The sequence below is a fragment of the Hevea brasiliensis genome, chromosome 11 (genome assembly GCF_030052815.1).
Source record: "Hevea brasiliensis isolate MT/VB/25A 57/8 chromosome 11, ASM3005281v1, whole genome shotgun sequence".
NCBI lineage: Eukaryota > Viridiplantae > Streptophyta > Magnoliopsida > Malpighiales > Euphorbiaceae > Hevea > Hevea brasiliensis.
Genome location: NC_079503.1, coordinates 48,677,586 through 48,688,755, shown reverse-complemented (window position 1 = coordinate 48,688,755; position 11,170 = coordinate 48,677,586).

The window sequence follows — 11,170 nt, the reverse complement described above, 5'->3', positions numbered from 1 at the left end:
GAAATAAACCTTGATATGTAGTTCAACTTCCCCAGGAAACTGCGCACCTCCCTTTCTGTTTTTGGGGATGGCATCTCTTGAATGGCTCAGACTTTGTCTGGATCAACTTCTATTCCCTTCTCACTCACTATGAATTCCAACAATTTCCCAGATCTAGCTTATGCATTTGGCAGGGTTCAGTTTCAGCTGATATTTCCTGAGTCTCTCGAATACTTTCCTCATCACCTGCACATGGCTCTCTTCTCCCCTGGATTTGATGATCATATCATCCACGTATGCCTCCACTTCTTTATGCATCATATCGTGGAATAATGTGACCATAGCGCGTTGGTAGATGGTGCCAGCATTCTTTAACCCGAAAGGCATGACCCGATAACAAAATATCCCCCATTGAGTGATAAAAGCAGTTTTCTCCTTGTCTTCGTCATCCATTGGGATTTGATTGTACCCCGATGCCCCATCGATACACGAACACCTGCCCAATCCCGCAGTATTGTCTACTAACACTTCAATGTGAGGGAGAGGGAAATCATCTTTCAAGCTTGCTTTATTAAGATCTCTGTAATCAACGCACACCCTGACTCTCCCATCCTTCTTCATTACCGGGACAATGTTAGCTATCCATTGAGGATATTTGACTACTTCCAGAAACCCAGCATCATACTGTTTCTTGACCACATCCCTAACTTTGAGCAGTGTGTCAGGATTCATTCTTCGTAATTTCTGCTTTACCGGGATTGTCCCCAGAATTAGGGGAATTTTGTGCGTCACTATATTAGGGTCCAAACCAATCATATCATCATAGCTCTAAGAAAATACGTCTAGGAATTCCTTGAGCAAACTGATCATATCTTCTAATTCTTCACTCTCCACAACATTAAGTTCCCTTTTCACTTCTTCCGTGCCTAAGTTTATGGTATGCATTTCGCCCCACAAGGCACTAGGGAAGGTTCATCTCTTTCATCTCTTTCTTCTGTGAGTTCCACCTCAGAATCACTTGAAGTAATGGCAGTTATGGGGATTTCAAAATTAACCAGAGGAATTTCTGAGTCAATTGAATTATTAGGTGTTAATTGATGAATGGTCCTGAATAAACGAAAATGGAATATATTATAAGAATGGATTTCAAAAGGAAAGAAAAAGAGAATTGGATATAAAATGCGCTATTAATTCATTAACATTTATGACATAAGAAAAGGGTCCATTTACAATATTACACTTGCCACCATGGACAAAATGATCAAGTGTAGATAACCAAAAGTACTTTACTCGAAATTAAGTACAGGGATGTCCTCTGCTGTCCAGTTGTCCAGTTCTTGCCCTTCAGCTACTGGCGAGACTAGAGCTTCATGCAAAGAATCAAGATAGATGACATCGATGGATGGTTCATCGGGTGATTCTTCAATCTCTGCTGGATTTTCAATGACCGGTTTAGTGAATACCTCCGTGATTCTCGGGACTACCTTTATTTTCCCGATTTTCTGATCAAATATTTGATCCCGAAACATATTCCTCATCCAGAATTGCTCATCCATTAGGGCGTCTTCCTCATAACCCAAACCGCAACGGCCAACCTTTTGGATAGCCGGTATAGGTTCGACAATCCCTTGCAATGCGACGCCTAACCCCTAGCCCTCTTCATACCCATTCCTCAACATCACCTTGGCTACCATAACCATAGCCCCTTCATTTCTTGAGACGGTTTCTTATAATTCGAGGGCCTGGAAAGAGCTTTCCAACGACTCCTCAGCAGCTTCCACATAAGGAAGTGATTGTGGCTTGGTGACCAATATAGCTTCTTCCCCTCTCACAGTGATGATTTTGCCGTTCATAATGTACTTAATCTTCTGGTGCAAAGTTGAAGGAACAGCATTCGCTGAATGGATCCAAGGCCTCCCCAGCAATATAGTGTACGCAGGTTCTATGTTCATCACTTGGAATGTGACATTAAAGGTGCATGCGCCAATTTGGAGGGGCAAGTCAATGTCTCCCAGCACTTCTCTTCTTGTACGGTCAAAGGCTCTTACCACCATAGCACTCTGACGTATATTTGAACGGTCAACTGGTAGCCTAGCTAAGGTGGCATTAGGCAGTACATTGAGCGCGGATCCATTATCAATAAGGACCTTGGCTACTATGCAACCTTTACACTTAACTGTCACATGTAGGGCCTTAGTGTGCGCTAAGCCTGCAGGGTCTATCTCTTTTTCTGAGAAAGTGACAAAACTGGACGCCTGGATTTGTCCCACTATCTTCTCAAACTGCCCCGGTGTGATGTCGGGGTTCACAAAGGCCTGATCCAAAATTTTCTGCAGGGCTTAACGGTGCACCTCAAAGCTCAGAATTAGCGACAACAGTGAAATTCGAGCAGGTGTCTTTCTTAACTGTTCCACCACATCGTACTCACTTTGCTTCATTATTTGAAGCAACAACTCCTCCTCTTCTTTAGGTCCGGCAGGTTCTTCTCTCTCTACTTTCTCAGCCTCTTCTTCCGTATTTTCTCGCGGTTTTCCCATTTTTACTTTCCCTCTCTTCTTTTCCTTTTCCTCATTCACATAACACCTCCCACTTCTAGTTATAAACTCAACTTCTGGCTCAAACGGGGAAGATTTTGTGACAGCGACAGGCTGAGGATTAGCTTGGGGAGTAGTACTGCTAGTAGGTCCGACATAAGTCATTTTGAAATGCTCATGAGGAGTGAAGCACGGTTTTGGAGGTGCCGAAGGTGAAGCAAGATTAGGAGCCGATGTACTGCTTGACGCTCCTTGGGTGAAAACTTGGAAGTTATAATTCCAAGGTATGGCATGGGTGTTTGTGACAGGGAGCTGAGCGGGGTTCGTATGATTGTTACTAGTGGTGACGTTGCTGGGGGTGAGAAAGTGATTCTGTGATTAGGGGTAGAGGCGTTTTGGCCGAGTCGGGCTGTATTTACTTTGCCCTCCATTTTTGACTTTTCCTGGCATCTCAGAACTTTGAGGGACAGTAAGTTCTGGACCTCTTGTTTGAACTCTTCACAATTTTACAGCTCGTGGTTAGCTGCCCTTCCATGATAGGGGCATCCCGTCCTATCTTCAGGTTCTGTTATTTGGGGGTGGAGGTAACCTTCCCTTACTGCCATTGTCAAAATTTCTCCAAAGTGAGGAATTAGTTGATCTACTTCCAAGGTTGACCCTTCTCCTTCCAACTCTATCATATTTGCACTATTGCCCGCACTATGATTGGGCAATGGGTTTGAGGTAACATTAGGGAGAGAACTATTCCCTTCAATCTTCAACCACCCATTCCTGATTAGGGCATGCACCCTTCCCCTGAGTGCCCCGCAGTTATCGGTTGAATGCCCTTATGCCCCTCCATGATACTCACACCGGGCAGTGGCATCATACCACCTGGGGTATGGCGGCTGAATTGGGTCAAGGGGAATCGACACTATTTGGTTATATCGACGAGGTATCGGTATATTTTGCTAAGTGGTAGGGGAAGAGGTGGATCAGGATTTCTCGGTGGTCTTGGTTGAGAAGGTGGAGGAGGTGGTCTGGGTTGGTAATTTATCGGTGGTGGATACTGTGGGCGTGGGTGAGGATAATTTGGAAAAGTGGGTGGAATGTTTGCAATGGTTTAGCCATGAGGGGGAGGATATGACCGGTAATTATTTAGAGGTAATGAAGATTGTGCGTTCTGTCGGGAGATGGAATGCACATCACCCTCTTTCTTTTTGCCAAAACTGGCAGTTTTCTTCGCAGGCTTCTCAGTCAACTCCTGCAGTCGTCCCATCCTTAAGTTAGCTTCTATTCTCTCACCAGCTTGGATGATATCTGAGAAACTGTTGGAAGTGTTTCCAATCATCAGATTGAAGTATGGAGCCTTCAAAGTCTCGATGAACAGGGAGCAAAGCTCATTATCAGTAACCGGAGGATATACTTTCGCCGCTTTCTCTCTCCATCTCTGGGCATATTCTTTGAAGCTTTCCCTGTCTCTCTGCACCAAGTTTTGGAGATCTCTCCTTGTGGGGGCCACGTTGCAGTTGAACTTGTATTGCTTCAAGAAAGCATCTGCCAAATCTTTCCAGGAGCGCAATTTGCTCCTGTCCAATTGAATACACCATCTTAGGGCGGCCCCGGAGAGACTCTCATGAAAGAAGTGAACCAGGAGCCGATCGTCATCTGTCAGGGTGGACATTTTGGCAATATAAGTGGCTAAGTGAATGCGAGGGTTTGAATTCCCAGTGTATTTGTCGAAGTCCGGGACCTTGAACTTAGGCGGCACCACCACATCAGGCACCAATCTCAACGACGCCACATCAACTGAACCATACATGTTCAGTCCCTCTATTGCTCTTAGTCTCTCTTCTAGAGCGGATAGCTTCTCATTTTCTCTCATCTTATTTTCTCCTCCCATTGCAAGAGATACTCCCCCAGTTGGGAAATAAAGGGTGGAATGAATTAGAGGGATCAGGACTGAAGGGTAAAATTCGGCATTCGAGATAGCCGGATAATAGGAGAAAGGTGGGTCATTATTCAGTGGGGCCGGATTGACGATGAATGTCGGATCCGGGATCGATGGCTGAAAGGTGAAAGAGGTTGAAGCATGGTGAGAATCAACCGTTGTAGGAGGTGGAGGAGGTAGTGGTAAGTTAGGGTCTGAAGCAGGCTTATTATGGGACATTTCCCTCATTAGTCTCGTGAGCTCCGAGACTTGGTCTTTCAATTCGAAAACCTGTCCTTGTAGGTTCTAGACTTGTTCGTGGTCTTCCATTAGCCTTCTTGTTCGTGATCTTGTTAAGTACACTCGTCTGGGTTAAACTGTGTGTCTGGTCAGACTTGCTTTGTTTGAAGCAATATTGATTTTCTGCAGGAAGTTGAAAAAAAGTTTTAATGAATTTTGAATTTTGTAAAAAAAAAAAAATTAAAGGTCCTGGTTCGGACAAAGGATACAGTGGCATTTGGAAGCCAAAATAAAATCTGTGGAAGAATGATTGCATCAATTTTATCATGGCATCGTTCGATAGTCTGACTGTGAATGACTGGATTGGATGCGCATCTATGATACCTGCCCATATGGCGCATCCAATTTTTCGCATAACCCTAGCGAGGGGTTCCTACGGGAGTTATACTATTCATTCACAATTTTGCTAAACAATGGCCCAAAAGTTATTCCATTAACAGAATAATTCATATACAGCATTCTTTACATTGGCCTAGGCTCAGGGAGGTTCTTTATAATGTAATGACATTTCCTGAGATACTCATAGAGCCTTTCTTCTTGTCTGGCAGGGTCGAACATTTTCAGGGTATATTCGGATTTAGGTAAGAGTTCTTGTTTCCCTTGTGCTATCATTCTCTCTAGCTGGTTAACATTCTCTTTTAGCTCTTGATACAGAGCAGCTTGTCTTTCTTTTTCCTTTCTTTCTTTAGCACATTCCTTCATAATATCGTTGATAAGCAGTGCTTGTTCCTTTAGTTCAAGCTTCTTCTTTTTGCTTTCTTGTTTATACTCTTCCATGAGTATCTCCTAGTATTTCATTTTCTCCTGAAGCTTGCTATTCTGTACTTCTGCTTCTTTTATTACAGCTTAGAGAGAGCTTTTTTCCTTTTCCCACCGTGTCTCTTGCTCTTCGAACCCCATCTTTTCGGTCCTTACCTCTTCCCTGAGCCTTCTTACTTTTCTTTTGAGGATCTACTGTTGGTCCTCCAACTGTTTTATTTGTTCTTGCAGTTGCGAGTTTTCGGTGTTTGCCTTTTGTAGGGAGTCGGCCAAACGATCACCAGCTTCTTCTGAAAGGACGTTTTGGCGAGGGTTGCTGCCTTTGAATTTGGTTGGATCTGCAATTAAGCGTTCTTGATCCCTGTCAGCCCTCCATTTAAGATAATCGCCCGTGGCACTCGGACCTTTAGGCAACCTTTCCATCATAGTGATGTTTTCCCAGGATTTGCGAGCTATTTTCAATCCTTCCTCCTCCTTGAGCTCATGGTAGAAGTGACCTCGGTGGTATTCTTCAATGTTGATTCTGAACGAACTGTGTTGAGCCAAACTGTCTCATTACTAATGCCGGAGTGTAACTTGTGTATCCAGTCACTCTGATTAGGGATACTGATTGATTACCCCCCGTGCTGACCAAAATGGATTGACCTGACGTCCACAATTTCCTCCAACAGTAGTCATGGCTGTTGAAGCTTAAAATCCGTTCTTGCCACTACAGCTCATCCTTTGGGCTGATTACTAATCTGGTCATCTTCTCGATGAGAGGTTGGTCAAGGTACCAAGTCAATCCCTTTGTCTCTATAGGACACATGTGACTGATGATCCAGAGGTGCAACAATTGAGAACAGCATTTAATGGATCCCTTACCTTGTTGTCTGCAGTAAGAAGGGTTAAGAAAGTCTCGGCAAGAATTGTCGGTATTGGATTGACCTTCTATTTTTCTGCTACCCAAAACATCTCCGCAACATTGCAGGTTATAATTCCCGAAGGTCCAGGGAACAAGATCAGGCCGTAGATCCCTAAAGCGAGCGTCAATGAAGCTTGATCCCACTGTTCATCTTGGATGTATTGATCCAACCACTTCTTGAGATAAGTCCAATACCATCCATGCGTGTTCCCTTTGACAGTTTCCCTCGCCTTTGCTTCTTCCGGGGGAATCCCCATCATATGTGCGAACCATTTCTAGGTCTCCCTATGCTTGAGGTGTAGGTAAATCCAATTCTGTGCCGCATAAGGAATTTCTAGCAATGCCTGATATTCTTCCATAGTAGGAGCAGTATCAATATCGTTGAAAGAGAACACCCCATAATTAGGATTCCAAACTGACAGCATGGCCTTTAATGCTGGGACTTGGACTTTGACTCGTATCAAGGTTGCAATCCTCCCATATCTCTTCTCAAATCGTACTTTGACCTGATCAGGAAATGACTTCCAACCATTAGCCAGACCGTCGAGACTGTTCATTCTGACCTCAATTTTGCTCAGGTCCAATGGAGGTAATAAGCTAGTATTACTTTGAGGGGGCACTGAACTATGAGGTGGTTCGGGCCATGGTTTAGCATTCTGTTCTGGTCTAAGAACTTCTTCTGCCGACTGACTCGAGGATGCCATTTTAAAAATGATGCTTATCCTTTTAGAGACCTTAATTTGCTGATGCCTGCGGGAAAAACTTGTTAGCAAGATAAATTCAGGTAATCTTGAATTATACTGTTGGCAGAGTGACACCTACACATTTATCAAAGTAGGAAAGTGTGTAGGTTTCTTTAACAGTATGATTCAAGATTACCCTCAAAAATAGGAACAAAATAAAACACAAGCAGAATAGGGTAAAAGTAAGTATGCCCCTTTTGTCCTAAAATAAGGAGAGTCCTAGTACCGGCTAGGTGCTACCTAATTGGATAGTTCTATCTTATAAGGTAGCTTGCTACGGCTTCCAGCTATCGTGACAGTTTAGCTCAAGGTCTAATTTTCTAAAAGCCACAGGTTCCCAAATTGCCCTTACTGTAAACAGTAGAGCCCCATTTTATCCCCCATGATACTGTCGGGAAAGTTCCACGGGTATCACAGTAGATAGAACGAGTTTCAATCTGAGCAGAAGCCTTCACAGATACTAACGGGGTAAAACCCACGGGTACCGCTACATGACCCCCTCCTACTTTCCTAAAAGGGTAAGAAAGCCCAGGTATAGGGCTAAAGTGTGTGAGGACATTATGTGAGTGTTCAGTGTGTGAAGGGACACCTTTACCTCTTCCCAATATAGGGGAATTTTTATTTTTCCTTTTTAGACGGAGAATGCTGTAGGATATAAAACAAAAATAAACAAAGCGGCTAGAGGAAATAACAAACATCAATAGACTAAGGTTTTCGGATTTCGTAAATTGAACCTATCTAAATATAATTCTAGTTTATAGGAACATAAAATTAAATCTGCTTTTGGACCTCTGGGCCGGGGTTGAAGGAAAATCAATACTCCCTAGTGGAGTCGCCAAGCTGTCGCAAGGTATTTTCCGGTCACCTGGACGAACCCTCACCGAAGTGGGAAAGAGTGAGGAGTCGCCACTTTAATTTTGAGGGAAATTAAAGAAAACCATTTGTGAAAATAAATTAAAATGAAACCACTTCAAAAACAGAGATTCTAGGTTCGGGGTCCGTAAACGGGTGGGGAAGGTGTTAGGCACCCCGCCTCGTCCCTTAATGAGGGTGAGCAGATTTGTAACACCCCTCACCCATCTACAGTATAGCCGAGCAAGGCGTGCTACACGGCGTGCTGGAACACCTAGTCTGTGATTATTTCATTTCTTGAACTAAATTTGATTTTAATAAGTCTTTTATGTAATATTCATATCATGCTGACACTATTGTCATACTTTGATAAAATCAGTGTTTCAAGATTGGTAATAAAAATTTGGCAAGGTGCCGTCTATATTTAGGACAAACTGTCCTTCCAAACCTATTGAAAACAGTTTAATATGATGATATCAAAATCTCAAATATTTCACAGTTTCTATTTCTCAGTAAAGTCAATAGACTTTTACAGTCATTAAATGATTCCATAATCTGATCCATAATAATTTAAATATATACAGAAAATCTCCATGTTATTTAATATGTACAAAATATTACAAACTTTAGAGCTTTCATAACATTATAAAATACAGGGCTGAATTTCAAATATACAACAAAAGTACAAAATACAAGATATCCTAAGTCCTACCATGTATGCAATGCAGTGCAGATGACTCTGGACTCCTGTGCAGATCTGATGTCTCACCCGGTCGTAGGTCTGCTGGGCTCCCCAGCTGTATCTCCAATACCTACGCGTTACAAAAGCAACGCGCTAAGCAATTTTGCTTAGTGGTGCCAAATATAAAGAAATATACACTAAAATAAAGTAAATAAAGTGTTTACAAATTTTTGGTGGTCTTTGTATGTCGATGGATTTAGGTATTTGAATTTAATAGTACTTGAATTCTTGCCCGTGTAGCCTATATCTTGACGGTGGATAAACGGATATACTAGCACTGGGTACCTGGTACCTCGGGCCATCACACCATCGGTCACAAAGTGTTTCCCGGTGTGCAAATAGCGTGGCTAAAAAGCCATATAGTTAATCTGGCGATAAGCCAAAAATAAATACACAATATGTATAGCCGTAGGCTATTAAAGTCACAGTGCAGCATAATAAGCCGTAAAAACACAGTATGGCATAAAGCCATTTACAGAACAGTTGTCAGAATCCTATTAGTATGCCAACCTATCCATACTAGTCAACTAGGCAAACTAGGGAACATTATTAATTAATTGTTTAATTCTTCAAATTTTGGAGTTTACTAACTATTATATAATTCACAAGTCAATGCATATGTTGACCTTTTTAGGTAATATGGATAAGTTGTTTCTAGCATCAATATGTCACAATTTATATCTCAATATGCTGCCAATATAGTGCAATTTACCATTTTTACAAGTTGGCATTCATTGCCAAAATGCTTCAAGCATCATTGTATGCAAAATGTCAAATTCTCAATTTTTGTGTGCTAGATTGGTCTAGCTTAAAGTCCTATTTCCCTTGGTTTTTAGCTTTTGGTCAAAGAAGCAAAATTGTAGCTCTATGTCTTATTGCACGCGGGGCAAAATTTCAGGTCATTCTGAGTTGTTTAGACCATGATATGGTCAATTTACTAAAGCTGGACAGATTGCACCTTTAGTGCAAAATTTGGTCAATTTTAGGTCAGTTTTGGTTCGGCAGTTTTTGTACCCGAACTTATGCAAGCCATTTGACTTGGTTCTAGCCATTTCTGGGCTTTGGTGTCTTCATAAGAATTGTAGATCTATGTCTGATCTAACCATGGTAAAAATTTCAGGTCAATTGGACCTGTTTTGAGTGATTTATGGTCATCCAAAGGACTACTGTTCATATGGTCAAAAATCTGGGTTGCAAGGTTGCTAATCCGGATTTGGTCATTTTTAAGGTCAGTTTCTAGGCAGAATTTTGGCAACATTTCTATATGAAAGTTGGCCTATTTGGTGTCTAGTTTCACCCTCTATTGGCCTCATACCAATTGGGTTCATAGTTTGGCACTTATGGCCTAATTTATGTACTGCCTTCACACACAACCTGCACAAAGCACATACACTTCCAATTTGATATTCCTTCTCCTCCTCATTTCTTCAATATTCAATCAATAATACTTCCATATATATATTGTACACAATTCCAGCAACAATTTTGGGCAGAATATTCAAGTGCTCAATGCACACAATTCACTATTAATTCAACATTCACTTCCACCAAAATTTAACACATCTCAATGTCAATATTACACATACACTTCAACATAATCATACTTCAATATCACTTACACTTGCTACCCACAATTTAACCTTAGCATATTTTATTAATAACTACATGTTCACACACAAATTCATGCTATTAGGGGCTGCCAAATATGGCAGTTTGCTCAAGGCATCAAAGCTCCATTTCACACCCTTAATTCAAACACTACATGCATATACTTAGATACAAACTTACTATAACTTTCATTTAAATTAATCAACCTTAATTTCTATTCATTAGAAGTAAAAATAACTCAAGCTCAACAAAGGTTCATTGCTGCCAAAAATGGACAAGTCCATTTCTCACTATTTCTTTCATTTCTCTTCACCAAAATACTCACCTCAACCTAAACACAAGGTTTACTAAAGCAAGGGAGAGGTTTTGCACACTTACCATTTTTGAAGCTTATCAAAACTTTACCAAATCTTGCTTTTTTTTGTTGCCAATATCTTCCCCAAGGTGAGTAGGCAAGCTTTAATGAAGGAAAGAAGTGGAAAGGATGGCTTGATCATGCACCCATGGAGGTTGCATGTGGGGTGGCCATGGTGATTTCCATGGTGGAATTCATTTCGGCAAAGTAAAATGGGATGATGAAGAAGATGATGGTGAGTGCTATCTGCTATCCCAAGGCTGTGATAAGGGTGCCAATATCCAAGTTAGTGGAGCACTAACTTGGATTTTAATGTTAATTATTCAAAGTTTCATAAATTGTATTTTATCCCCCATTTCTTTCACTATTCTTATAATGTATCACAATTTAATTTTTCATGACATTTTCTAAGTATAATATCATTTATTTTTAATGGAGATTGAGGTCAAAAGGCAACACTATGTGTCAAATGACCAAAATACCCC